We start from the raw sequence: 24,798 nt of genomic DNA, 5'->3' as shown, positions 1-24,798 counted from the left end.
TTTTCCCTTTCCTCCATTTAAGTCTGAATTTAAGATGCAACACATGGACATCACCAGATGGTCAATACCGAAATTAGATTGATTATATTCTTTGCAGCCAAAGATGGAGAAGCTCTATACAGTCTCCACTTTACATGTGAAGAAACTGGGCACTGAAGAATGAATTGAAGTGAGGGCAAGGCTACAGGCCGCTGGGCTCTAAAGCCTGATTCATCATCTCAGGCCACCGTAGCAAATGCCCTCCCCCAAGTTCACCAACTCAGGACATGAGTATTGTGCTGAACTGAATTCAGTTGATGATATCATCTGAAAATGTAGGAAGGCTGTTTACTTATGGAATTGAATCAGCCATGCAGTCTAGGGACCTAAGAGCAAGCACATGGTGGTTTTCTTCTTACTCTAAAATTAGTTCTGAGTTTTTCTCTTTTAGGGACTTCTACTGTGTTTACAAATTATTGGGCCTTATGCTTCCCTAGGCAGGTAATAAATAGAACAAGAGGGAACAACAGAGATTAGACATGTGTTGGGTGGTTCAGGTCTGATAAATGATAGCTGTATTTTTAATGAAGATGGCATGACTGGAAATCCCATTTACAGTTATCTAGTTTCCCTATTTTTTATATGGATAAAATAATAATAAATTAGGGCTTATTTCCAAAGTCACTTGGAGAAAATAATATGCAATTTTAAGAAATACTACAGAGTTATTATAAATTGTTTGGTTGCAAAACAAAAATAAAAGGTCACCTCAAAAATCAAGATTTTACCAAGTTGATGCAAAAAAAAAAAAAAAAAATCCTAATACATTTCTCTAATGTTCCCAGTTGAAAACAGAATCATTTTTAAAAGGATTGCCAGTTCATTCAGAACTAAAATCTTGATTCATCTTACCACACGATTTGGTTTCTCCCAGTTCAATTTTGAGAAGGATTAGATGACAGGTGTTCAACCAGGAATTTTTGTACTACTTGTTTGATGATTAATGGGGTCTTGGCACAAGAGTGGAGTTTTAGAAAAGAAATAGGAGATGCTTTGTTGAATAGACATGGAGCTTCACTATCCCAGAATGTAGGTATCATTTCAGAAAGGAATCTCTCCCTGAGAAAACACATTCATGAAAAGTAAAACCATTCGTGGAAACAAAAATTGAAAGCAGTAATAGAAAGGGAAGTTGGGATGTCTGCTCCTGAAATCTTAGTTACCACAATGTCAGCTGGCAAGCCACGGGGAAGTGGGCTGTCTGGAGAAACAAAACAAAACAAAAGCATACTTTGCAAAAGACTAATCATTTTAAGCATCAGTTAACCATTTACTGGATGCTAAAATTGTGCAAAAAGTCTTTTGTTTTTAAATTTTGTATTGGGGCATAGTTGATTAACAATGTTGTGTTAGTTTCAGGTGTACAGCAAGTGATTCAGTTATGCATACACATGTATCTATCATTTTTCAAAATCTTGCCCCATTTAGCTTATTATAAAGCATTGAGCAGAATTCCCTGTGCTATACAGTAAGCCCTTGTTGATTATCGATGTTAAATATAGGAGTGTGCAGAGGTCTTTTAAACCTTTAAAAGATAATGTGTTCTGACCCTATAAGAGGTCATGACATTATTGCCCAGACTAAGGTTGAGTCATTGGGTAGAGAATTCAAAGGAAAGAAAGATTAATATAAGCTTATGAGATGAGGTGAAGACTGTCAACCGGAATAAAGAGGTAAATTGAGGCAAGTTCAACTGAGAAGAAACTGAGTTTTTTTCTGCTTTAGCAGAAGAAGTATAATTCAGGAAATGTATGCGTTAGTGCTACAGGTGAGTCCACTTATGGCCCAGAAGTGCAAAGAGGAGTACGTCCACACAGAATCCAAGCAGTAAGTTCCTTAGCTTGAGGATGGGAAGAGATCCCTGGTGAATGTTCATTGATCAAGAGATATCTCTAGGTGTTCTGTAAATCAGGCATTTACAGGAAATCGGTCTCTCCATTCTCCTGAGGGTACATACATGTGATTCTCCATTTCAAATCCTCCAGTTCCATTTCACATGAAAATCCTTTCACACATCTAAAGGAGAGGTGTAATGCCCTGGACCCCTGGTTTTTCTACAGCTTTTGTTTGGAGAATCAAGTCTCTCCATCCTCTCTAATTCACTTGGCTCATGTCCCAACAACTGGCCAGACAGCCCACTCTCCTGTGGCTGTCTGGAGAGCAGACACCACTGCAGCCACCACTGCGGGGAACCCTGAACTTACCACCCACTTTCTAGCAGTCTTTTCACTGTCTCGAGATCTTATTACTTACAGGCTAATGTGGGTCCCATTTGGGACTAGTCTTATGGAGAAGGACCTGGGCCAGGAAGTGTCACAAGCAGGCAGGGCAGCACCCAGGACCTCTTTCAGGGTCAGTCCTTGCTGCAGTCCAGTGCCCCAGACACAGCGCAGTTGAATGAGGTGACAGCAGGCCCACCTGGGCGCTCAGAAGCCCCAGCCCCACAAGAGCCCAGCTCTCTCCCACTGTCGCCAGTTCCAGTGATGAGTCACCTCAGTTGGAGAACCACAGCTTCCCATACATGCCCATACACTCTTGGAGCCCCAAAGTCAGGTGCAATTTACATGGTCAGGGTGATTTCACCACAGTCGGTGCTGCCTGGTGGCTCAGCTGCCAGCCCCCTTTCTCAGGATTCAGGGGAACAAAATTACAAGGTCAGCCTGAGGTCAAATGTGCCCTCAAAGGAGACGGTTCTGCCAACCCTCCACGCACAAGGTCACCTGGTAGTTTGATCACAGGGTTTCTTGAGAAGAACGTGGTTTCTATTACAGTTTGGGTTGGCTTTGGAGAATAAAACAAGAACAGACAGGAGCCCCATGTTTCCCTGAACTGGGATGCACTGTTTTCTTCTCTTCCTCATCAGTGTCTAGGTCCACTCTTATAATTCTTATCTTTTTTGCACCTCTCCACATCCCACAACCAAAACCCCATAATCGAAGAAGCAAACCTGTAAAGATGATGCTTGGAGAGGGCAACGCACAAACATACCCTGATGAGTCAACACAGGCTGTGAGTTCCAAACAAATGGTGAGTGTGAGCAATTCAAATAGAGGACGTAAATGTGGAATGTTTGGAAGTCTCTTCACCAAATTGATAATAGTATTTATGTCTATGGGAAGATACTAAGATCTTTAGCTTTCAGCACTACTAATTGCTATTTTGAATTTTCAACGTGCATATTTCTTTTACAATTTTTTAAGGGCTTCCCAGATGGCTCAGATGGTAAAGAATCTGCCTGCAAGTCAGGAGACCTGGGTTCAATCCCTGGGTTGGGAAGAGTCCCTGGAAAAGGGAATGGCTACCCATTTCGGTATTCTTACTTGGAGAATTCCACAGAGGAGCCTGGCGGGCTACAGTAGGGCTTTCAACACTGCTAATTGCTGTTTTGAATTTTCAACGTGTATATTTCTTTTACAATTTTTTTTAAAGCAAGTATTCGTAATTTATATTATCCTGATGAACCGAAGCAAGGATCCTTAAGTGGGGAGAATGACTGCATGACTGATTCGCAAGGAAGCACATGGGGCCCAGCTGAGCACCCAGTATGTGAGCAGCAGCCACCTGTAGCAACTAGCTACATCGCATGATCCCTTGTGGGGCTGCTGCGTCTTGTTGCCGAGAATCAGCGCAGGGCTCCTGGCACATTTCAAAGTCTTTGGCTCCTCCTTCTGGACAATCTCTACACAGCAATCGTTTTTCTCAGTGAAAGCAAGAACCGGGTTTCTGTTATACGGAGGCAGAAATCAAACACTGAATAATTCATGGCAGTCCTGGTTATGATCCCCTTAGAAATGATTGCTTAAGTCTCCAAGAGACAAACTCCGTGAAGTAGGAGTTTGAGTGCCTGTAGTGCACAATGTTTCCTTTAGTTGCATCCTTCTCTCCATGGAGGTTCAGAGGACTTTCCAATGCTACTCCAGCAAGCTTCCCAGGTGCCACTAGTGGTAAAGAACCTGTCTGCCAGTGCAGGAGATATAAGAGATTCAAGATCCATCCTTGGGTTGCGAAGATCCCCAGGAGGAGGGCAGGGCAACCCATTCCAGTATTCTTTTCTGGAGAATCCCATGGACAAAGGAGCCTGGGTGGGGAGGGAGGGGGGCGGCGACTAGAATCCATAGCGTCCCAAACAGTTGAACAGGACTGAAGCAACTTAGCATACATGCACTCCAGCAAGAGATTAAAATATTTTTAAACCAGTCTAATTATTATCACACTATTAAGCTTCAGCCCCAAATGTGAAACTTCATAGCCATGTTTCCTCTTTGCCGACAAGGATGGACAAAAGATACCTGTCCTCACAGGTGTTCACACAGCCCAAACTATCACCTCTGTTGGGGCAGTGACACTGGGGTGATGCCCGTATCAGGCCACAGTGGAATCCATCAGAGCACTGAGCCTGGGAAATGTGGAATGTTGAGTCATGACCCAAAGGCATCTTAATCCCTGGGGCATGTGACTTTGTTATCTCAGGGGGGCAGGCGAGATTAAGGTAAGGATCTTGTAGGGACTTGACCCTGCAGTACCTGGATTAGCCCCATGCAGTCATCAGGGTCCTTATACGAGGAGACAGAGCAGGAGCTGACTACAGACAGGGAGTGACATGACAGAAGGCGAGCAACAGGGAGAAAGAGATTTGAAGATGCTGTGCTGCTGACCTTGAAGGGGGAAAGGGGGCCATGAACAAAGAATGTGGGTGGGCTCTGGCGACTGAAGAGGGCAAGGGACTGGTTGCCCCCTGCAGCCTCCGGAGACAGCACAGCCCTGCCAGCCCATTTTAGACTCTGACCTCCACACTGTAAGACAATACATTTGTATGGTCTTCTGATTATCTCTCTCTCTTTTTTTTTTAATGCTAGCTAACATAAATAATACATGTATTAATTCAATAGAAGTTGTAAAAAAGGAGATATTCTAATTCCAGTAGTCCTGCGTTTTTAACTAGAATACTTCTATAATGAGAAATTTTTTCTCATGAACTGTTTGGTTACTTTAAGCCACTGGATTTGTGGTAATTTGTTACAGCAGCAATCAGAAACTAACACAGGTATGAAAGGGTTAAATGATGGACTCTCTGTTCAGTGAGGGGACGAAGGCAGCTGTCTTCCTTTCTCCCCTCCTCAGGGTATCTCCTTGTAAGCAGAAGGCTCAGTAAGAGACTGACATCTCAATGTTGTAGCTCCAAGGTCAAAGGACTGTGACCCCTGGAACTGTAAACACATGCACCTCCAAACTTAACTCCTGAGGTGTGCCAGAGACATCCAAGAGGCAGCCACTTGTCTCTCAAGGATATAAGAAAAGCTTTACTTGTTCTACCTTCCCATACACATTTGCATGAAAGTCTCATCCGACTTTGCAATCTATTCATGCTTGCTCTATAATAAACCCTCTGCCTCAGTCGGTCTCTCTCTCCTTCGCTCTCTGCTTTTCTGTCTCTCTCCCCCCCACCCCATACTGTACAGGGGATGGGTCTTTTGTCATTGCCTTCCCCAGCAGGGCCTCCATGGCCATACTGTGCCCATCATTCTGAAGTCACCCAGGCAACATCAGTTTTGGATGCCCAAGTGACAAGACCATGGGAAAGTGGTGGGAGGTGAGTGCCCTGGGTGTTTCTGCTAGAACTCTGACCTGGGGGTCAGGGGAACTCTAGTGCCCTTCCAGGTCCTGCCAGTCAGAGGAGCAGGGCCTTGGAGGAATCTACTCCTCTAGGAATCCTAGGTTCCTAAACTGAGAGAGTTGGTCATTAGCTGGATTCCAGGCTCTGCAGCTTTCAGGTCCTAACAACAGCGGTTCAAGAATGAAAGAGCACCTCTCTCGAGATGCTGGACTGTGACCCTCGTCACATGGCTCCAGTGATCAGACACATCTGTGCAAACAGACCAAGGACAAGCCCAGAGCAGGGACTGAAAGTTGAGGGGGCTGGTTATCACACCACTGGTTCAGAAAGCCCGGCCTGAAGTGTAGGGGGACGGTGGCAGGCCGAGGGAGAAGACTAAGAATCCATATGGCTCCAGTCACCCCTGACTTAGACAGATGTGCAGTCAGAGCTAGAGTCCTGCCCACATGTCATCTTCACTTGAAGGCTCACCACAGGAAGTTCACTGTTCTTGTCAGTAAGTCACGGTCAGGACAGTGTGGCTAACAACAGAGTGAACTTGGAGAAAACATAGTCATTTCAGCCTGTTGGAATTCTGAACCTGCAGGAATAAACTAGAAAGATAGTTTCTATTGTCTGTTGGCCATCACAGGCTGGGCACTGTTGACTAAAATAATAGATGTAAAACGTGAGAGTTGTGAGTTAAGTTTCATCTGGGGTAAAATGAGGACTGCAGCCTGGGAGGTAGCATCTCAGATAGCTCAGAGAGGCTGCTCCTAAGCGGCAGTGGGGGAAAGGCAATGTATGAAGTTTTGGTGAAGGGAGAGTTCAATGCCATGAACCACTCATTTTAAAAAAGGTTTTTGTTAGTCATGAGGATCTGATGTCACCATGAAGGGATTCAGTGCTTCTCTAGATATGAGGGCTCTCCTTGTGGCTCAGCTGGTAAAGAATCTGCCTGCAATGCGGGAGACCTGGGTTCGATCCCTGGGTTGGGAAGATTCCCTGGAGAAGGGAAAGGCTAACCACTCCAGTATTCTGGCCTAGAGAATTCCATGGACTGTACAGTCCATGGGGTAGCAAAGAGTGGGACAGGACTGAGCAACTTTCACTTTCACTTAGCTATCAGGAGATGCAACATTGTGATCATAGAATCTGTTCCTAAAAGCATCCAACTATCTAAAGACCTGTCCCACCAGATTCCCTGGAGCAGAGTGCCTCACTCCACCCTGAACTCCCTTAGGGATTCTTGAAGGTCAACAGCTATAGCAGCATGGGGTTTAATTTCCATAGAGGCAGATGGCAAATGCCTTTGTAGTTCAGCTGTTGTCAGTGCTCTTGGTAAGTGCCAATTTGTAGTTGACACAGCCCCCTTGTGGTCAGGAATCCGACCACACTTTGGGGAGCATTTCATGACCATTTTGTCCTGCCTTCCTGGGAAGGCTTGTTCCCAGTTCTGAAAGTTTTTCTTGATAAGACACTCAATGTGCTATTACTGGACTAGGTCTTAATAGTCAAAGATATCTGGACACCTGTATTCTAGTTATGGTCCAGGAGAGTATTCCCTCTCACTGCATCTTTTAATACCTCACAGTATGGCATGGCATCTGGTCCCATCGCTTCATGGGAAATGGATGGAAAAACGGTGGAAACAGTGTCAGACTTTACTTTTTTTGGGCTCCAAAATCACTGCAGATGCTGATTGCAGCCATGAAATTAAAAGACGCTTGCTCCTTGGAAGGAAAGTTATGACCAACCTTGATAGTATATTAAAAAGCAGAGACATTACTTTGCCAACCAAGGTCCGTCTAGTCAAGGCAATGGTTTTTTCCATGGTCATGTATGGATGTGAGAGTTGGACTGTGAGGAAGGCTGATCGCCGAAGAATCGATGCTTTTGAACTGTGGTGTTGGAGAAGACTCTTGAGAGTCCCTTATACTGCAAGGAGATCCAACCAGTCCATTCTAAAGGAGATCAATCCTGGATGTTCATTGGAGGGACTGATGCTAAAGTTGAAGCTGCAATACTTTGGCCACCTCATGCGACGAGTTGACTCACTGGAAAAGACTCTGATGCTGGGAAAGGTTGGGGGTGGGAGGAGAAGGGGACGACGGAGAATGAGATGGCTGGATGGCATCACCGACTCTGTGGACATGAGTTTGAGTGTACTCCGGGAGTTGGTGGTGGACAGGGAGGCCTGGCGTGCTGTGATTCATGGGGTCGCGGAGAGTCGGACACGACTGAGTGACTGAACTGAACTGAACTGAACTGATGGCAAACCATTCAATATCCCGGTAATCCAAGTCTATGCCCCAACCTGTAACGCTGAAGAAGCTGAAGTTGAATGGTTCTATGAAGACCTACCAGACCTTTTAGAACTAACACCCATGAAAGGTGTCCTTTTCATTATACGGGACTGGAATGCAAAAGTAGGAAGTCAAGAAATACCTGGAGTAACAGGCAAATTTTGCCTTGGAGTACAGCATGAAGCAGGGCAAAGGCTAATAGAGTTTTGCCAAGAGAAAACACTGGTCATAGCAAACACCCTTTTCCAACAACACAGGTCTCTACACATGAACATCACCAGATGGTCAACAGCGAAATCAGACTGATTATATTCTTTGCAGCCAAAGATGGAGAAGCTCTAAACGGTCAGCAAAAACAAGACCAGAAGCTGACTGTGGCTCAGATCATGAACTCCTTATTGCCAAATTCAGACCTAAACGGATGAAAGTGGGGAAAATCACTAGACCACTCAGGGATGATCTAAATCAAATCCCTTATACAGTGGAAGTGAGAAATAGATTTAAGGGACTAGATCTGATAGAGTGCCTGAAGAACTATGGACGGAGGCTCGTGACATTATACAGGAGGCAGGGATCAAGACCGTCCCCAAGAAAAAGAAATGCAATAAAGCAAAGTGCTTGTCTGAGGAGGCCTTACAAATAGCTGAGAAAAGAAGAGAAGAGAAAAGCAAAGTAGAAAAGGAATGATATACCCATTTGAATGCAGAGTTCCAAAGAATAGCAAGGAGAGATAAGAAAGCCTTTCTCAGCGATCAATGCAAATAGAGGAAAACAATAGAATAGGAAAGACTAGAGATCTCTTCAAGCAAATTAGAGATACCAAGGGAACATTCCATGCAAAGATGGGCTCAATAAAGGACAGAAATGCTAGGGACCTAAGAGAAGCAGAAGATATTAAGAAGTGGTGGCAAGAACACAAAGAAGAACTATACAAAAAAGATCTTCATGACCCAGATAATCATGATGGTGTGATCACTCACCTAGAGCCAGACATTCTGGAATGCGAAGGCAAGTGGGCCTTAGGAAGTAGCACTATGAACAAAGCTAGTGGAGGTGATGGAATTCCAGTGGAGCTATTTCAAATCCTAAAAGATGATGCTGTGAAAGTGCTGCACTCAATATGTCAACAAATTTGGACAACTCAGCAGTGGCCACAGGACCAGAAAAGGTCAGTTTTCATTCCAATCCCAAAGAAAGGCAATGCCAAAGAATGCTCAAACTACCACACAATTGCACTCATCTCACACGCTAGTAGAGTCATGCTCAAAATTCTCCAAGCCAGCCTTCAGCAATACGTGAACCGTGAACTTCCAGATGTTCAAGCTGGTTTTAGAAAAGGCAGAGGAAGCAGAGATCAAATTGCCAACATCCGCTGGATCATGGAAAAAGCAAGAGAGTTCCAGAAAAACATCTGTTTTTTGCCTTGCTGACTATGACAAAGGCTTTGACCGTGTGGATCACAATAAACTGTGGAACATTCTGAAAGAGATGGGAATACCAGACCACCTGACCTGCCTCTCGAGAAATCTGCATGCAGGTCAGGAAGCAACAGTTAGAACTGGACATGGAACAATAGACTGGTTCCAAATCAGGAAAGGAGTATGTCAAGGCTGTATACTGTCACCCTGCTTATTTAACTTATATGCAGAGTGCATCATGAGAAACGCTGGGCTGGAGGAAGCACAAGCTGGAAACAAGATTGCCAGCAGAAATATCAATAACTTCAGGTAGGCAGATGACACCACACTTATGGCATAAAGTGAAGAACTAAAGAGCCTCTTGATGAAAGTGAAAGAGGAGAGTGAAAAACTTGGCTTGAAGCTCAACATTCAGAAAACGAAGATCATGGCATCCGGTCCCATCAGTTCAGTTCAGTTCAGTTCAGTCGCTCAGTCGTGTCCGACTCTCCGCGACCCCATGAATCACAGCACGCCAGGCCTCCCTGTCCATCACCAACTCCCGGAGTTCACTCAAACTCACGTCCATCGAGTCGGTGATGCCATCCAGCCATCTCATTCTCCGTCGTCCCCTTCTCCTCCCGCCCCCAACCTTTCCCAGCATCAGAGTCTTTTCCAGTGAGTCAACTCGTCGCATGAGGTGGCCAAAGTATTGCAGTTTCAGCTTTAGCATCAGTCCCTCCAATGAACATCCAGGATTGATCTCCTTTAGAATGGACTGGTTGGATCTCCTTGCAGTATAAGGGACTCTCAAGAGTCTTCTCCAACACCACAGTTCAAAAGCATCGATTCTTCGGCGATCAGCCTTCTTCACAGTCCAACTCTCACATCCATACATGACCACGGGAAAAACCATTGCCTTGACTAGACGGACCTTGGTTGGCAAAGTAATGTCTCTGCTTTTTAATATACTATCAAGGTTGCTCATAACTTTCCTTCCAAGGAGCAAGCGTCTTTTAATTTCATGGCTGCAATCAGCATCTGCAGTGATTTTGGAGCCCAAAAAAACAAAGTCTGACCCCATCACCTCATGCCAAATAGATGCGGAAACAGTGGCAACAGTGGCAGACTATTTTTCTGGGCTCCAAAATCACTGCATATGGTGATTGCAGCCATGAAAATAAAAGATGCTCACTCCTTGGAAGGAAAGTTATGACCAACCTAGACAGCATATTAAAAAGCAGAGACATTACTTTGCTAACAATGATCCATCTAGTCAAGGCTATGGGTTTTCCAGTAGCCATGTATGGATGTGAGTTGGACTATAAAGAAAGCTGAGCGCAGAAGAAGTGATGCTTTTGGATAGTGGTGTTGGAGAAGACTCTTGAGCGTCCCCTGGATTGCAAGGAGATCCAACTGGTCCGTCCTAAAGAAATCACTCCTGGGTGTTTATTGGAAGGACTGGTGTTGAAGCTGAAACTCCAATACAAATGGTATAGTTACTAACATTAGTGGAATTAAAAGTAAATATTGTAGCCATGAGCTCCCACAGCAAACCAGTGTTTTTTAAACGATTGTCAAGCCTAGGAAATGAGTGACTTAGAGCATAAATCTCATTTTTCTTGTAGTTCATCAAATATAGTTATTACATTAAAGGATTTATCAGGTATGAAAATACAGCATTCAGTTTGAATTGTAGCACAGATACCTCCCTGAGATGCTGTAAGGTGGCAATGGTCCTGCAGTTGTGTAGCATTGCCTTTCTCATCATAGAGATCTCAGAATTCAATAGGCTAATATCCCGATTACTATCATTTAAAGCTTATGAAAATTGTGAAGGCTTAGATATGGTCAATTACATCCTCCAATCCCATTGAAGGCACACACACACACAAAAGCTGCTAAATGGTCAAACCAGTTGAATACAGATCTTTGACCCACTGTGGTGGTGTATTCGCTAAGTCGTGTCCGGCTCTTGCAACCCCATGGACTGTAGCCCTCCAGGCTTCTCTGTCCAAGGGATTCTCCAGGCAAACTTTGACCCACTGGGATCATACCAGTGGTAGACTGGTTGGGGTTACCTCTAATTTGTTAACATGTATGACCTAAAACTCATGGGAATCCCAGGCTACACCTTCGTATCCATCCCTGTAGATGTGAAGGCCATAAATTAGTGCCACAAATCCACTGAGTTCCATACCAATCACTCTCTAAGGGCAGAGTTCATAAAGCACCCAGCCTTGTCTCATAACTACCAGGTTGATCATTTTCAGTATGATTTAACCATTGCCTTAGCAGCAACACAGAGGAGCCTTTAAACTTAAATGACCATAGCCTGGTGTTAACCATGTAGATCCACCCGGTAACTGTGGGAGTTTTCCTACTAATAGATGAGAGGTTAATTTTTTTTTATTGAGACTTAGTTTATCATTCCAATTGAGTTTAAATGACCCTAAGAGAAAACTTAAATCTATGGCCAGCATCAGAGCAGGTATTATTAATTGGCCAGGTGAGAGGATCCCATCTAGGAATATCATGAAGATAGAACAGAACTGAACACTCATCTAAAATCAATTTCCTAGGGGGTATCCAGTCAGAGCCCTAGAGAACAGAAATGCACCAAGGTAACCCAGAAGTACTACACACAGGTAACTGGCCACAACCAAACAATTGGATTGGGTTTTAAACTAGCACAGAATTGTGTCCATGACAGAAAACATTTGATTGATAGGCACAGGTCCAAGGAATCAAGAACGTTATAAGTGATCATACGAGTCAGATTATCATCTTGGGCTAGCTGTCTACTGCTGATGTCATCTTCTTCTCATCCCAGCATAGTGCAGTTTCCTTTGTTTGAGCATTGTTTTAAGGTGAGTTTGAGGTCAGCAGGCCTCTCCATAGACCAGTCCAGCTTAGGGGCCTTTGGAAGTGGGAGTTAACCCAAGAGTCAATTTCCTTTCAATTTCCCTGGGCATTTCAGGTACTAGTTAAGAGTATCTGATAGAAAGGTTGGAGGGAGTTCCTTAAATTATGTCTTCTTCCAGTCTTGATTGCAGGCCATGTGTGAGGCATCTGATCTTCATCCATAGACAGATTACTGAGATAAGCTTCAGAAACGACCCTAGAGTGTCCTTTAATAATTCAATTAAATTTTACATTAATGTACCCTTCCTTGGCAAACACCCTCTTCCAACAACACAAGAGAAGACTCAACACATGGACATCACCAGATGGTCAACACAGAAATCAGATTGATTATATTCTTTGCAACCAAAGATGGAGAAGCTGTATACAGTTAGCAAAAACAAGACCAGGAGCTGACTGTGGCTCAGATCATGAACTCCTTATTGCGAAATTCAGACTTAAATTGAAGAAAGTAGGGGAAACCACTAGACCATTCAGATATGACCTCAATCAAATCCCTTATGATTATACAGTGGAAGTGAGAAATAGATTTAAGGGACTAGATCTGATTGATAGAGTGCCTGATGAACTCTGGACGGAGGTTCGTGACATTGTACAGGAGACAGGGACCAAGACCATCCCCATGGAAAAGAAATGCAAAAGAGCGAAATGGCTGTCTGAGGAGGCCTTACAAATAGCTGTGAAAAGAAGAGAGGCGAAAAGCAAAGGAGAAAAGGAAAGATATAAGCATCTGAATGCAGAGTTCCAAAGAAGAGCAAGGAGAGATAAGAAAGACTTCCTCAGTGATCAATGCAAAGAAATAGAGGAAAACAACAGAATGGGAAAAACAAGAGACCTCTTCAAGAAAATTAGAGATTCCAAGGGAACATTTCATGCAAAGATGGGCTCGATAAAGGACAGAAATGGTATGGACCTAACAGAAGCAGAAGATATTAAGAAGAGGTGGCAGGAATACACAGAAGAACTGTACGGAAAAGATCTTCACGACCAAGATAGTCACGATAACGTGATCATTGACCTAGAGCCAGACATCTTGGAATGTGAAGTCAAGTGGGCCTTAGAAAGCATCACTACGAACAAAGCTAGTGGAGGTGATGGAATTCCAGTTGAGCTATTTCAAGTCTTGAAAGATGATGCTGTGAAAGTGTTGCACTCAATATGCCAGCAGATATGGAAAACTCAGCAGTGGCCACAGGACTGGAAGAGGTCAGTCTTCATTCCAGTCCCAAAGAAAGGCAATGCCAAAGAATGCTCAAACTACCGCACAATTGCACTCATCTCACACGCTAGTAAAGTCATGCTCAAAATTCTCCAAGCCAGGCTTCAGCAGTATGTAAACCGTGAACTCCCAGATGTTCAAGCAGGTTTTGGAAAAGGCAGAGGCACCAGAGATCAAATTGTCAACATCCGCTGGATCATGGAGAAAGCAAGAGAGTTTCAGAAAAACATCTATTTCTGCTTCATTGACTATGCCAAAGCCTTTGACTGTGTGGATCACAATAAACTGTGGAACATTCTGAAAGAGATGGGAATCCCAGACCACCTGACCTGCCTCTTGAGAAACCTGTATGCAGGTCAGGAAGCAACAGTTAGAACTGGACATGGAACAACAGACTGGTTCCAAATAGGAAAAGGTGTACGTCAAGGTTGTATATTGTCACCTTGCTTATTTAACTTGTATGCAGAGTACATCATGAGGAACGCTGGGCTGGAAGAAGCACAACCTGGAATCAAGATTGCTGGGAGAAATATCAATAACCTCAGATATGCAGATGACACTACCCTTATGGCAGAAAGTGAAGAGGAACTCAAAAGCCTCTTGATGAAAGTGAAAGAGGAGAGTGAAAAGGTTGGCTTGAAGCTCAACATTCAGAAAACAAAGATCATGGCATCTGGTCCCATCACTTCATGGGAAATAGATGGAAAAACAGTGGAAACAGTGTCAGACTTTATATTTTGGGGCTCCAAAATCACTGCGGATGCTGATTGCAGCCATGAAATTAAAAGACGCTTGCTCCTTGGAAGGAAAGTTATGACCAACCTAGATAGTATATTAAAAAGCAGAGACATTACTTTGCCAACCAAGGTCCGTCTAGTCAAGGCAATGGTTTTTCCTGTGGTCATGTATGGATGTGAGAGTTGGACTGTGAAGAAAGCTGATCGCCGAAGAATCGATGCTTTTGAACTGTGGTGTTGGAGAAGACTCTTGAGAGTCCCTTATACTGCAAGGAGATTCAACCAGTCCATTCTAAAGGAGATCAATCCGGGATGTTCATTGGAGGGACTGATGCTAAAGCTGAAGCTGCAATACTTTGGCCACCTCATGCGACGAGTTGACTCACTGGAAAAGACTCTGATGCTGGGAAAGGTTGGGGGCGGGAGGAGAAGGGGACGACCGAGAAGGAGATGGCTGGATGGCATCACCGACTCTGTGGACATGAGTTTGAGTGTACTCCGGGAGTTGGTAATGGACAGGGAGGCCTGGCGTGCTGTGATTCATGGGGTCGCGGAGAGTCGGACACGACTGAGCGACTGAACTGAACTGAACTGAACTGAACCCTTCCTTGGTGGCTCAGATGGTAAGGGATTTAGTGCTTTTCTAGACATGAGGAGAAGCAAGGATTTATATCATAAAATCTGTTCCTAAAAACATCCAACTATTTAAAGACCTGTCCCACCAGACTCCCTGGAGCACAGAGTGCCTCATTCCACCCTGAACTCCCTCAGGGATTGTTGAAGGTCAACAGCTATAGCAGCATGGGGTTCAATCTCCGTAGAGGCAAATGGGCAAATGCCTTCATTGTCCAGTTGTTGGCAGTGCTCTTGGTAAGTGCCAATGTGTAGTTGATAGCACCCAGTTGAAGGCAATCAGCAATAGAATGAACTGAAGTGTTTCTCACTGGCACTCATTTTCCTAACATCCCCAAACTGTTACTGAAGTATAGCTCAAACACTTCAATTCTAAGATATTCTGAATATGTGTAGATGCATAACTGAACCACCGCTGTATTCCTGAAACCAATATGTCATCATATGAATAAATCAATTAGTGTTGTTCAGTTGCCCAGTCTTGTGTGACTCTGTGACCCCAAGGACTGCAGCACGCCAGGCCTCGCTGTCCCTCACCATCTCCCAGAGTTTGCCCAAGTGCACGTTCATTGCATCAGTGAAGCCATCCAGCCATCTCATCCTCTGATGCCCTCTTCTCCTGACCTCGATCCTTCCCAGCATCAGGGACATTTGCAATGAGCTGTCTGTTCCCATCAGATGACCACAATACTGGAGCTTCCACTTTAGCATCAGTCCTTCCAGTGAATATTCAGGTTTGATCTCCCTTAAGATTGGTTTGATCTCCTTGCTGTCCAAGGAACTTTCAGGAGTCTTCTCCAGCACCACAGTTCAAAGGCATCAATTCTTTGGTATTCTGCCTTCTTAATGGTTCAGCTATTCCAATCAAGTTAAACTATTTATATTTTAAAAAAAGAGCCCAGGTACGAATTGCCACTTTTCTCTCTCTCTCTGCCACCAAGACTGTGGAAGTTTCTGCCCAAAGGGACCCTCCACCTCACCCATGTTGGATATATAGTATAAGCAGAAATAAATATGTATTTTTTTCAGGTTAAAAAAAAACTAATATGTTCTATATTTGCAACATTCAACTTAAGGGAAAGAGCAGACTCAGTGGTGGAAATGTGTCCCAACCTGAGGCATACTTAGCTCTTTATTGCGTCTTTTCAATGTACACACCCCTAAACACAAACCCAGGACCTGCACAAAGAAGATGAGAGACTTTTTAAAATGGAAAGACAACTGCATGATAAGGAAAATTAAACACAACATCACATGTTTAGTGACATGTCATCCTGCCCAAATCATCAGTTAAATGTAAATATTAATCCAAATTAATTTCTGGATTGCTATCGAGAATTCTTGTAAAAGTGAATCACTTCCTTCCTGTCATCATTTCCGTACACACAAGTCTGTCTTGGATTTTTAATTTTTCAGGATGAGATATCTACCTTAACAATTCACCAGAGAACAGTATATTGTCACCAGTTTAAGGTGGATCCAGGGGATTTTAATCAAAGTGCTTATCGAAGTCTTCATTATAAAACAACTTAAATAGGAGAGACCCCAGTGGGATATCCTCTGAAACATTCTTTGAAAACAAGTATATTTTTAATAAAGTCTGATTTTTTTTTCAATTTGTTCATATTTTTTAATTTAAAAAATTTTTAATTGGAGAATAATCACTTCACAGGATTGTGTTGGTTTCTGCCATACATTAACATGAATTCATTCAGATTTCAAGCAACTTTTGTTTTCTACATCGTGCTGAGTAGAATGATTTAAAAAAAAAGTTTGTTGCATATGCATGGGCGTGCATATTCAAATTACAGAAAGACACACATCACTATGGATTGTTATCTGATTACTGTGTGATTATTATTACCAGTATGCCTATGTGATTATGGCCAATGTTATATACAGGACTTTTATACTATAATTAAATGAGCCTCTATACTTCCCTTAGCTGAGGTTCAAGTCTTGAGAACACTGAATCACTTCCCAAGAGTTATCTGTGCCCAATTCCAAAACAGTCCTCTGAGGAGTTAGCTGTCCTTCCAGGGAAGAGGGATGGTGGGATGGGCCAACCCTAGAATCTCGGGCCTGCAGTGCGTGCGTGCATGGTAAATCGATTCAGTCAGTCCGACACTGTGCGACCCTATGAACTGAAGCGTGCCAGGCTCCTCTGTCCATGAGATTCTCCAGGTAAGAATACTTGAGTGGGTTGCATGCCCTCATCCAGATCATCTTCCTGGCCTGGGGATCGAACCCACATCTCCTGTGTCTCCTGCATTGACAGATTCATCACCTCTGTACCATCTGGGAAGCCCAGTTGTTACCGCAGACCTTCATCAAAATCTCATTACCAATAGGTGAATGAACTTAATGAATTAATGAGAGCAGAAGGAAAGCGCTCAAGGTCTCACCTAATATTCCTTTGCTGGTCCCTGCCATTGTGAGCTGCACCATGTACATTAACCCAGATGTGGAATGAAGCCATGACACTGTGGTTCCCATCAGCCTGTGAAGAAAACAAAGGTCACCCCAAGGAAAGTGATTACGGATAGAACAGACCAAGGTTTAAGAATAATATAGGTAATGAAAATTAAATACAGGGAGGATGCCCAAAACTTCAGCATCTCTGCACTGGTCCAAAATTGAATCTTGAAGACAAGAGTTTTGGGTGAAGTAGCAAAGAAGAGCTTTATTGCTTTGCCAGGCAGAGGAGGACACGTGGCCTTTTGCCTCTCAAAACTTGTGTGGCCCAACCTGGGAGGATTTAGTGAGGAGTTTTATAGCAATGGTTCAAGGGCAGGGTTTTTTTTTTTTTAATATATTTATTTTAATTGGAGGCTAATTACTTTACATTATTGGATTGGTTTGCCATACATTGACATGAATCTGCCCGGGTTTTGATAGGGATTAGGGTGTGTGCAGGACCTTCACTCCTTTAATCTGACCTCAGGTGGTTCCCTAAACTTGCTGAGTTTCTCTGGTTTCTTCAGTCTGGCCTTAAGTAGTCTTCTCTGGAATGAAGAATGCTAACATCTTCCCTTGGTTAGGGGTTTCAGTTTTGTAGAAGAGCTCAAAGACACTGTTATGTGCACCCCTTGAGGTGGAACCAGGACCCTGCTCCAAGGCTGCACTACTGTTTCTTGGCTGCTCCTCCTTTGTCTCTGCATCCCCTCCGTTCCCGATTAGAAACGATTTGAATCTGCCCTTCACGCTCAGGGAAGGTCATAGAAGCTGTGGTTCATTTCCTACAAACCAGACATGGGGGACAGAGATGCTTCCATGCCCAGGAGCTCCCCAGTGTCTCACTTGGTTTCAAGATGACTGGGGTGAGATGAAAAAATACGGTATAAACTTTTAGGCCTATATTAATTTGCTAGGGCTAGTTCATTGGAAGGACTGATGCTAAAGCTGAAACTCCAATACTTTGGCCACCTCATGCGAAGAGTTGACTCATTGGAGAAGACTCTGATGCTGGGAGGGACTGGGGGCAGGAGGAGAAGGGGACGACAGAGAACGAGATGACTGAATGGCATCACTGACTCGATGGACATGAGGTTGAGTGAAATCCAGGAGTTGGTGATGGACAGGGAGGCCTGGCGTGCTGCGATTCATGGGGTCGCAAAGAGTCAGCCTTTGTGACTCTTCAGTTCAGTCGACTGAACTGAACTGAACATAACAAAATAGCACATTCTGGGGCCTGAAACAATAGACATTCATTTCCTCACAGTTCAGGACTGGAACCCCAAGATCAGGGTGTTGCAGGGTTGGTTCTGAGGCCTCTCTCCTGGGGTTATAATGGTCTCTCGTCTGGGCTTGCATCCCTGACGTCTCTTCCCCTTGAACACAAATCATACCAATGAGGATTCTACTCTTATGACTTCATTTAACCTTAAAAGGCCCTGTCTCCAAATATAATCATGTTGGGAGCTGGGCTTCAACATATGGATAGGGGAGGGGATGGGAACCAAGTGGCTCTTAACAGGGCCACAGAGAATTAAGAAGTAGCCACGGGATTCACTTGATTCGTAGGAACAATGTTTTCCAATCTACAGTTCTTTCCTTTTTTTTTTTTTCGGTCTGGTTTACCAGACTAGATATCTAGAGAAATGATGGAAAAATACATCTTCCTGTCATCAAGGCATTCGTTAGGTGTATTATAACTGTCTGAAAAGATGAAGGACTGTTGGCTAAGTGCTGGTGGGGTGACTTATAACAGCCTAAGCAGGAGTACTGAACAAGGGACCCTCTTTGATTCAGCACACTCACCAAAACCAGAGCTCCCAGCTGGCCCTGGAGTACATATTTTATCAGGGACTTGAATGAAGACATACGATGGTAAACACAGAAGCCTTAAAGTTTTGTGTGTCTCAAGTGCTAAACAGTAAGAGATGGAGGATTACCCTAATATGCTGACTTTGGCTGCACTGACAAAGGTGTGGGGTACTAGCTAATGAAGCAAGGGTGCCCCTGCACCTTAAGGAAACCAGCTGGAGAACTCTATGTAGATCTGGTCAGTGTGCCCAGACAGCCAGTCACACACCAGAGCACTTCGCCTGCGGTGGTGGGATTTGGGAATGGCACCATGTGAGGAAAGTGGAGAAAGCAAGCAATTCTCCACATCTGAAGAGCTGATCTGGGTGGACTGTTTTTACCTCTCCTGATAAGATCAGGGAGAAGGAGAAAGAACTACATATTTGCAATTGGGAGGCCTGGAACCAAGACAAGGATTCCCCACATTTAATCACTTGCAAATTGCGTTAAACAAATGACACTGCTGGTTCCACATTTTCTCACCAATAAATGGGACAATACAACCAGCAGCACTGTTTTACGATTTTACACGTCAAACTGAAAACAGTGATCAACCCCTGGGGAGGAAATTGGGATCAAAAATAGTCTAAGGGGGAGCTTGTGTCTAATGTCAACACCTGGCATTTTTACAAAGAAAATGTATTTATATGTTACTTGTATAATTAAACACGTATTTAAAATCCAGGCAGTGAATGAAGAATGTTTTTGATCAGATGAAACCAAGTAATATCTATGAAATTGCCTGTTATTACTTTAAGGCAGAATGTCGGAGAGTTTATGATGCTGACCTAGCACTGTGATTCCTGTGGACAGCCATGACAAATCAAAATCTGTGATTGCACGTATATGTGCATATACCCACAATCAGTATGGACTATGTTCATCTACACAACACACGACAAAGATACTCTAAAGAAATACACAGACATTGCACCCTGTTTCCATAGACAAATGGTGACAATGATTCTTTAATAAAGGTATGTTGGCTGCATGAATAATTCAACCATATGAGTTTAAAAAAGTCTATAATATTTCTGTACACATCTCATTAATATAGGATTATGTATTAAATCTCTAGGTGTTAGATGGTGTTTGTTCTTTTTTTATTGACACGTAACTGATCTTTAACATAATGTCAATTTCAGATTCAGGACATAGTGATTTGATATTTCTACACATTACAAAATGATCAGCACAATACGTCTAGTTACCATCTGTCACCACACAAAGACATTACAATATTGTCACCTATATTCCCCATGCTATACATTTCACCCCCAAGACTCTTTTATTTTTTAACTGAAAGTTTGTACCTTTTAATCTCCCTCAACAATTTCACTCTTCCCTTCTACCCTATGGCAACTACCTACTTATTCTCTGATCTGTAATTGTGTTTCTTGTTTTGTTATGTCTGTTCTTCTGTTTTGTTTTTAGGACTCCAAACATAAGTAAAATCATGGGATGTTTGTGTTTTTCTGTATGACTTATTTCCCTGAGCCTAATACCCTCTGGGTCCATCCCTGTTGTTGCAAATGGCATGATTTCATTTTTTAATGATTGAGTAATGTTCCATTCTCTCTATATACTACTCATCCATTCATATATCAATGGACTCACAGACTGCTTCCATATCTTGGCTGTTGTAGATAACTCTGCAGTGAATAAGGGTGCATATATCTTTTTGAAATAGTTTTTTGTTTCCTTTGGAAAAATATACAGATGTGGAATCCCTGGATTATATGTTGTTGTTTTTGTTGTTGTTCAGTCACTAATCCACGTCCAACTCTTTGCGACACCATGAACTGCAGCATGCCAGGCTTGCCTGTCCTTTACTATCTTCCCGAGTTTGTTCAAACTCTTGTCCTTTGAATCAGTGATGCCACCCAAACATCTCATCCTCTGTTGCTCTTTCTCCTCTTGCCCTCAGAGTTTCCCAACATCATGACCTTTTCCAATGAGGTGGATCATCACATTAGGTAGAGCTTCAGCATCAGTCCTTCCAATGAATATTAAAGGCTGATATCCTATGGATTGATTGGAATGATCTCCTTGAGGTCCAAGGGGCTCTCAAGAGTCTTCTCAAGCACGACAGTTTGAAAGCATCAGTTCTTCAGTGCTCAGCCTTCTTCATGGTCCAACTCTCACATCCATACATTACTACTGAAAAAACCATAGCTTTGACTATATGGACATTTGTCAACAAAGTGATGTCTCTGCATTTTAATGCACTGTCTAGATTATACGGTAGTTCTATGCTTGGGTTTTGAGGAATCTCCATGCTGTTTTCCACAGTGGCCCCATGAATTTCCATTCCCACCAACAGTGCACAAGTGTTCCCTCTTCTCTGTATCTTTGCCAACATGCTATATGTTGTCTTTTTGATAAATCCATTTTGACAGGTGTAAGGTGACATTTCTTTGTAACTTTTTGATATAGTGATGTTGACCATCTTTTCATATGCCTTTTGTCCATCTATATGTCTTCTTTGGCAAAATGTCTATTCAGGTTCTCTGTCCACTTTTTACTTGGGTTGTTTGCTTTCTGATCTGAAATTGTAGAAGTGTTTTATATTTTTTCGATGTCAATCCCTTATCAGATACAGTATGTGGGCATATCTTCACCCAGTCAATAGTTGGGCTTTTCATGTTGCTTATAGTTTTCTTTACTGTGTAAAGCTCACTGTGGTTTCAGGTCTTTTATCACAATCTTTAATCCAATTTGAGTTTATTTTTCTACTTAGTGTGAGAAAGTTTTAGTTATCTTCTTATAGATGTAACTGTCCAATTTTGTCAACATTGTTCATTGAAGTGGGAATCTTTACCCATTTGTATGTTCTTCCCTCCTCTGTCATAATAAATTGATCATATAAGGGTGGATTTGCTTCTGGGCTCTTTATTCTGTTCCACTGATCTACATCTCTGTGTTTGTTCCAGGACCATGCTGTTTTGATTACTGTAGCTTTACAGTATAATTTGAAATCAGTGAATGTGATATCTCCAGCTTTGTTCTTCTTTCTCAAGATTGCTTGGAGTCTCCTATTTTGGTCCACTGTAATATAGACACCTCTGTATGGCCACAAATAAAGTACAGCATAGAAGTTCAAATTCTAGAGTTTAAATAACTACCCTAAACCTTAGTGTTTTTGTAAATTGGGCAGCTTACTAACTTTCCATGTCTAAGTTTTCTTATCACCAACTGGGCAGATTAATAGCTCCCTCTTTGCTAAAAAAAATAAATGGGATTATACATGATGTACATAATACACAATGTTCCTGATACACAATAACTCTTCAATAAATGCTACTTCTTTAAAAAAAAAATAAGGATACAGGGAGAAATTTCCTAGCAAAAGCGGCCTACTTCTAAAAATAATGCATAGCTCAAATTAACATTACATCACAAGGAATTAGAAAAAGAATAATAAATAAACTCCAAGATTAGTAGAAAGAGGGAAATAAGAAAGATCAGAACAGAAATAAAATAGAGACTAAGAATACAATAAAAAGATCACTGGAATTAAGAGCTGGTTTTTTGAAAGGATAAACAAAATCGACAAATCTTTAGTTCAGTTCAGTTCAGTTCAGTCGCTCAGTCGTGTCCGACTCTTTGCGAAGCCATGAACCACAGCACGCCAGGCCTCCCTGTCCATCACCAACTCACGGAGTTCACTCAAACTCAGGTCCATCGAGTCGGTGATGCCATCCAGCCATCTCATTCTCTGTCGTCCCCGTCTCCTCCCACCCCCAATCCTTCCTAGCATCAGACTCTTTTCCAGTGAGTCAACTCGTCGCATGAGGTGCCCAGTTAGACTCATTTAAAAAGGACTGTGTAGTAGACAAAATCGGGAATTAAAAAGCAATGTAATACCTCATGCCACTGAAATACAAAGGGTCATGAAACTTTCATGATTGATTAATATGTCTACAAGTTTGACAACCTAGAAAAACTAAATAAATTCCTAGAAACATACATTTTACCAATATTAAATCATAAAGAAACAGCAAACCTAAACAGACTCATTAATACTAATGAAACTGAATCAGTAATCTAAAAACAAAAGTTATGAACTAGGAAACTTTACCTGGTGAACTCTATCAAATTTTCACAAAAGAATTAATACCAATCTTCTTAAACTTATTAAAAAACAGAAAAAGGATAAACAAAATAAAAAATGAAAGAGGAGAAATTATAACTGATATCATAGAACTTAAAAAATCATAGATTATACCACAAACCGTTATGTGTAAACAAATTGAACAGTGAGAAGAAATGAATCAGTTTCTAGAAACATGATCATCCAACACTCAATCAGGAAGAAATAGAGAATCTGAGCAGACTGATCACTAGTAGTAGGGTATAATTGAAACAGTAAACAAAACAATCCCAGCAAATAAAAGTCCTGGACTGACAGCTTCAAAGGAGAATTCAACCAAACAATGTTCACTGTACCATACAAGGCAAATTGTAATGTAAACTGATGAAGTCACTATGGAAAACAATATGGAGATTCCTCAAAAAATTTAAAATAGAACTACCATTTTATTCAGCAATTTCATTTCTGGGCATTTATCTGAAGAAAATGAAAACACTATTTAAAAAAATATATATGCACTGCTATGTTCATTGTAGCTGATATTTACAGTATTATTTACAGTAGCTGATATATGCAAGCAACCTAAGTTCCCACCAATAGATGACTGGAGAAAGATATGGTATGTGAGTGTGTCTGTGTGCGCGCGCATGTGTATGTGCATATTACTCAGTAATAAAAAAATGAAATCTTGCCATTTGCGATAACCTGGTGGACCAGAGGGATGCAAAGTGATAAAAGTCAGAGAAAGATAAATATTTTATTGGATTATTTACATGAGGAATCCAAAAACAAAACTATAGACAAATATAACAAAACAGAAACACATTTGTATATACAAAGAACAAAGAAGTGATTGCCAGAAGAGGTTCAAAGAAGAGAAATGGTGAGGGTACAAATTTCTGGTTGGATAATAAATGTCATACAGATGGACATTTATTCTGGTTGGAGTCACAGGTATGAAACTGTACAATGTGGGGAATATAGTCAATAATTAGGTAATACCTCTGTATTACTGATTGTAATGAACTTAACATTGGGATCATTTTGAAATGTCTAGATATATCGAATCACTGTTTTGTAAAAGAGGAACTAATATAGTGTTCAGGGCAGTTATACTTCAAAAACAAACAAAATCTCATAGAAAAAGAGAACAGATTTGAACTTGCCAGAGGTGGGGAGTACGTGGAGGGAGAAATTAGACAAAGGCAGTCAAAAGGTGCAAATTTTCAGTTTCAAGATAAATACAAACTCTGGATGTAATGTCCAATATGGCAACTATACTGAACACTACTTCCCTGGTGGCTCAGATGGTAAAGAACCTACCCACAATGCAGGAGACCTGGGTTCGATCCCGGGGTTGGAAAGATCCCCAAGAGAAGGGAAAGGCTATCCACTCCAGTATTCTTGCTTGGAGAATTCAAGAGACAGAGGAGCCTGGAGAGTTAAATCTATGGGGTCTCAGAGTCGGACATGACCTAGCGCCTGAGCACACACAGCACATGACCTGACTGAGAGCCTCCCCAGAAACCCAAGAAGCCTGTGTCTCTCTAC

The 24,798-nt window shown here is 42.3% G+C and overlaps 1 pseudogene across 2 annotated transcripts in view; it reads right to left on the bottom strand.

Annotated features, from left to right (window-relative positions):
- Positions 1-13,982: 13,982 nt before the first annotated feature.
- Positions 13,983-24,798, bottom strand: part of LOC148777263 (large ribosomal subunit protein uL1 pseudogene) — a 58,627-nt pseudogene continuing 47,811 nt past the window's right edge. Inside the window, exons 3-4 of one of the 2 annotated variants that reach the window (XR_016037796.1) lie at positions 17,255-17,349; positions 13,983-16,028 (exon numbers count right to left, since the gene is read on the bottom strand). The product of XR_016037796.1 is annotated as a large ribosomal subunit protein uL1 pseudogene, transcript variant X2 (transcript). Of the gene's footprint in view, positions 16,029-16,079; positions 17,350-24,798 lie in introns of those variants that run through there. The other variant, XR_016037797.1, reaches the window with a different exon arrangement.

Source organism: Moschus berezovskii, chromosome 7 (genome assembly GCF_049115385.1).
Source record: "Moschus berezovskii isolate FMDL1 chromosome 7, NW_MosBer_1.0, whole genome shotgun sequence".
NCBI classification, from domain to species: Eukaryota; Metazoa; Chordata; class Mammalia; order Artiodactyla; family Moschidae; genus Moschus; species Moschus berezovskii.
Note: the sequence above shows the minus strand (reverse complement) of the source record. Positions and strands in the feature narration are given on the sequence as shown.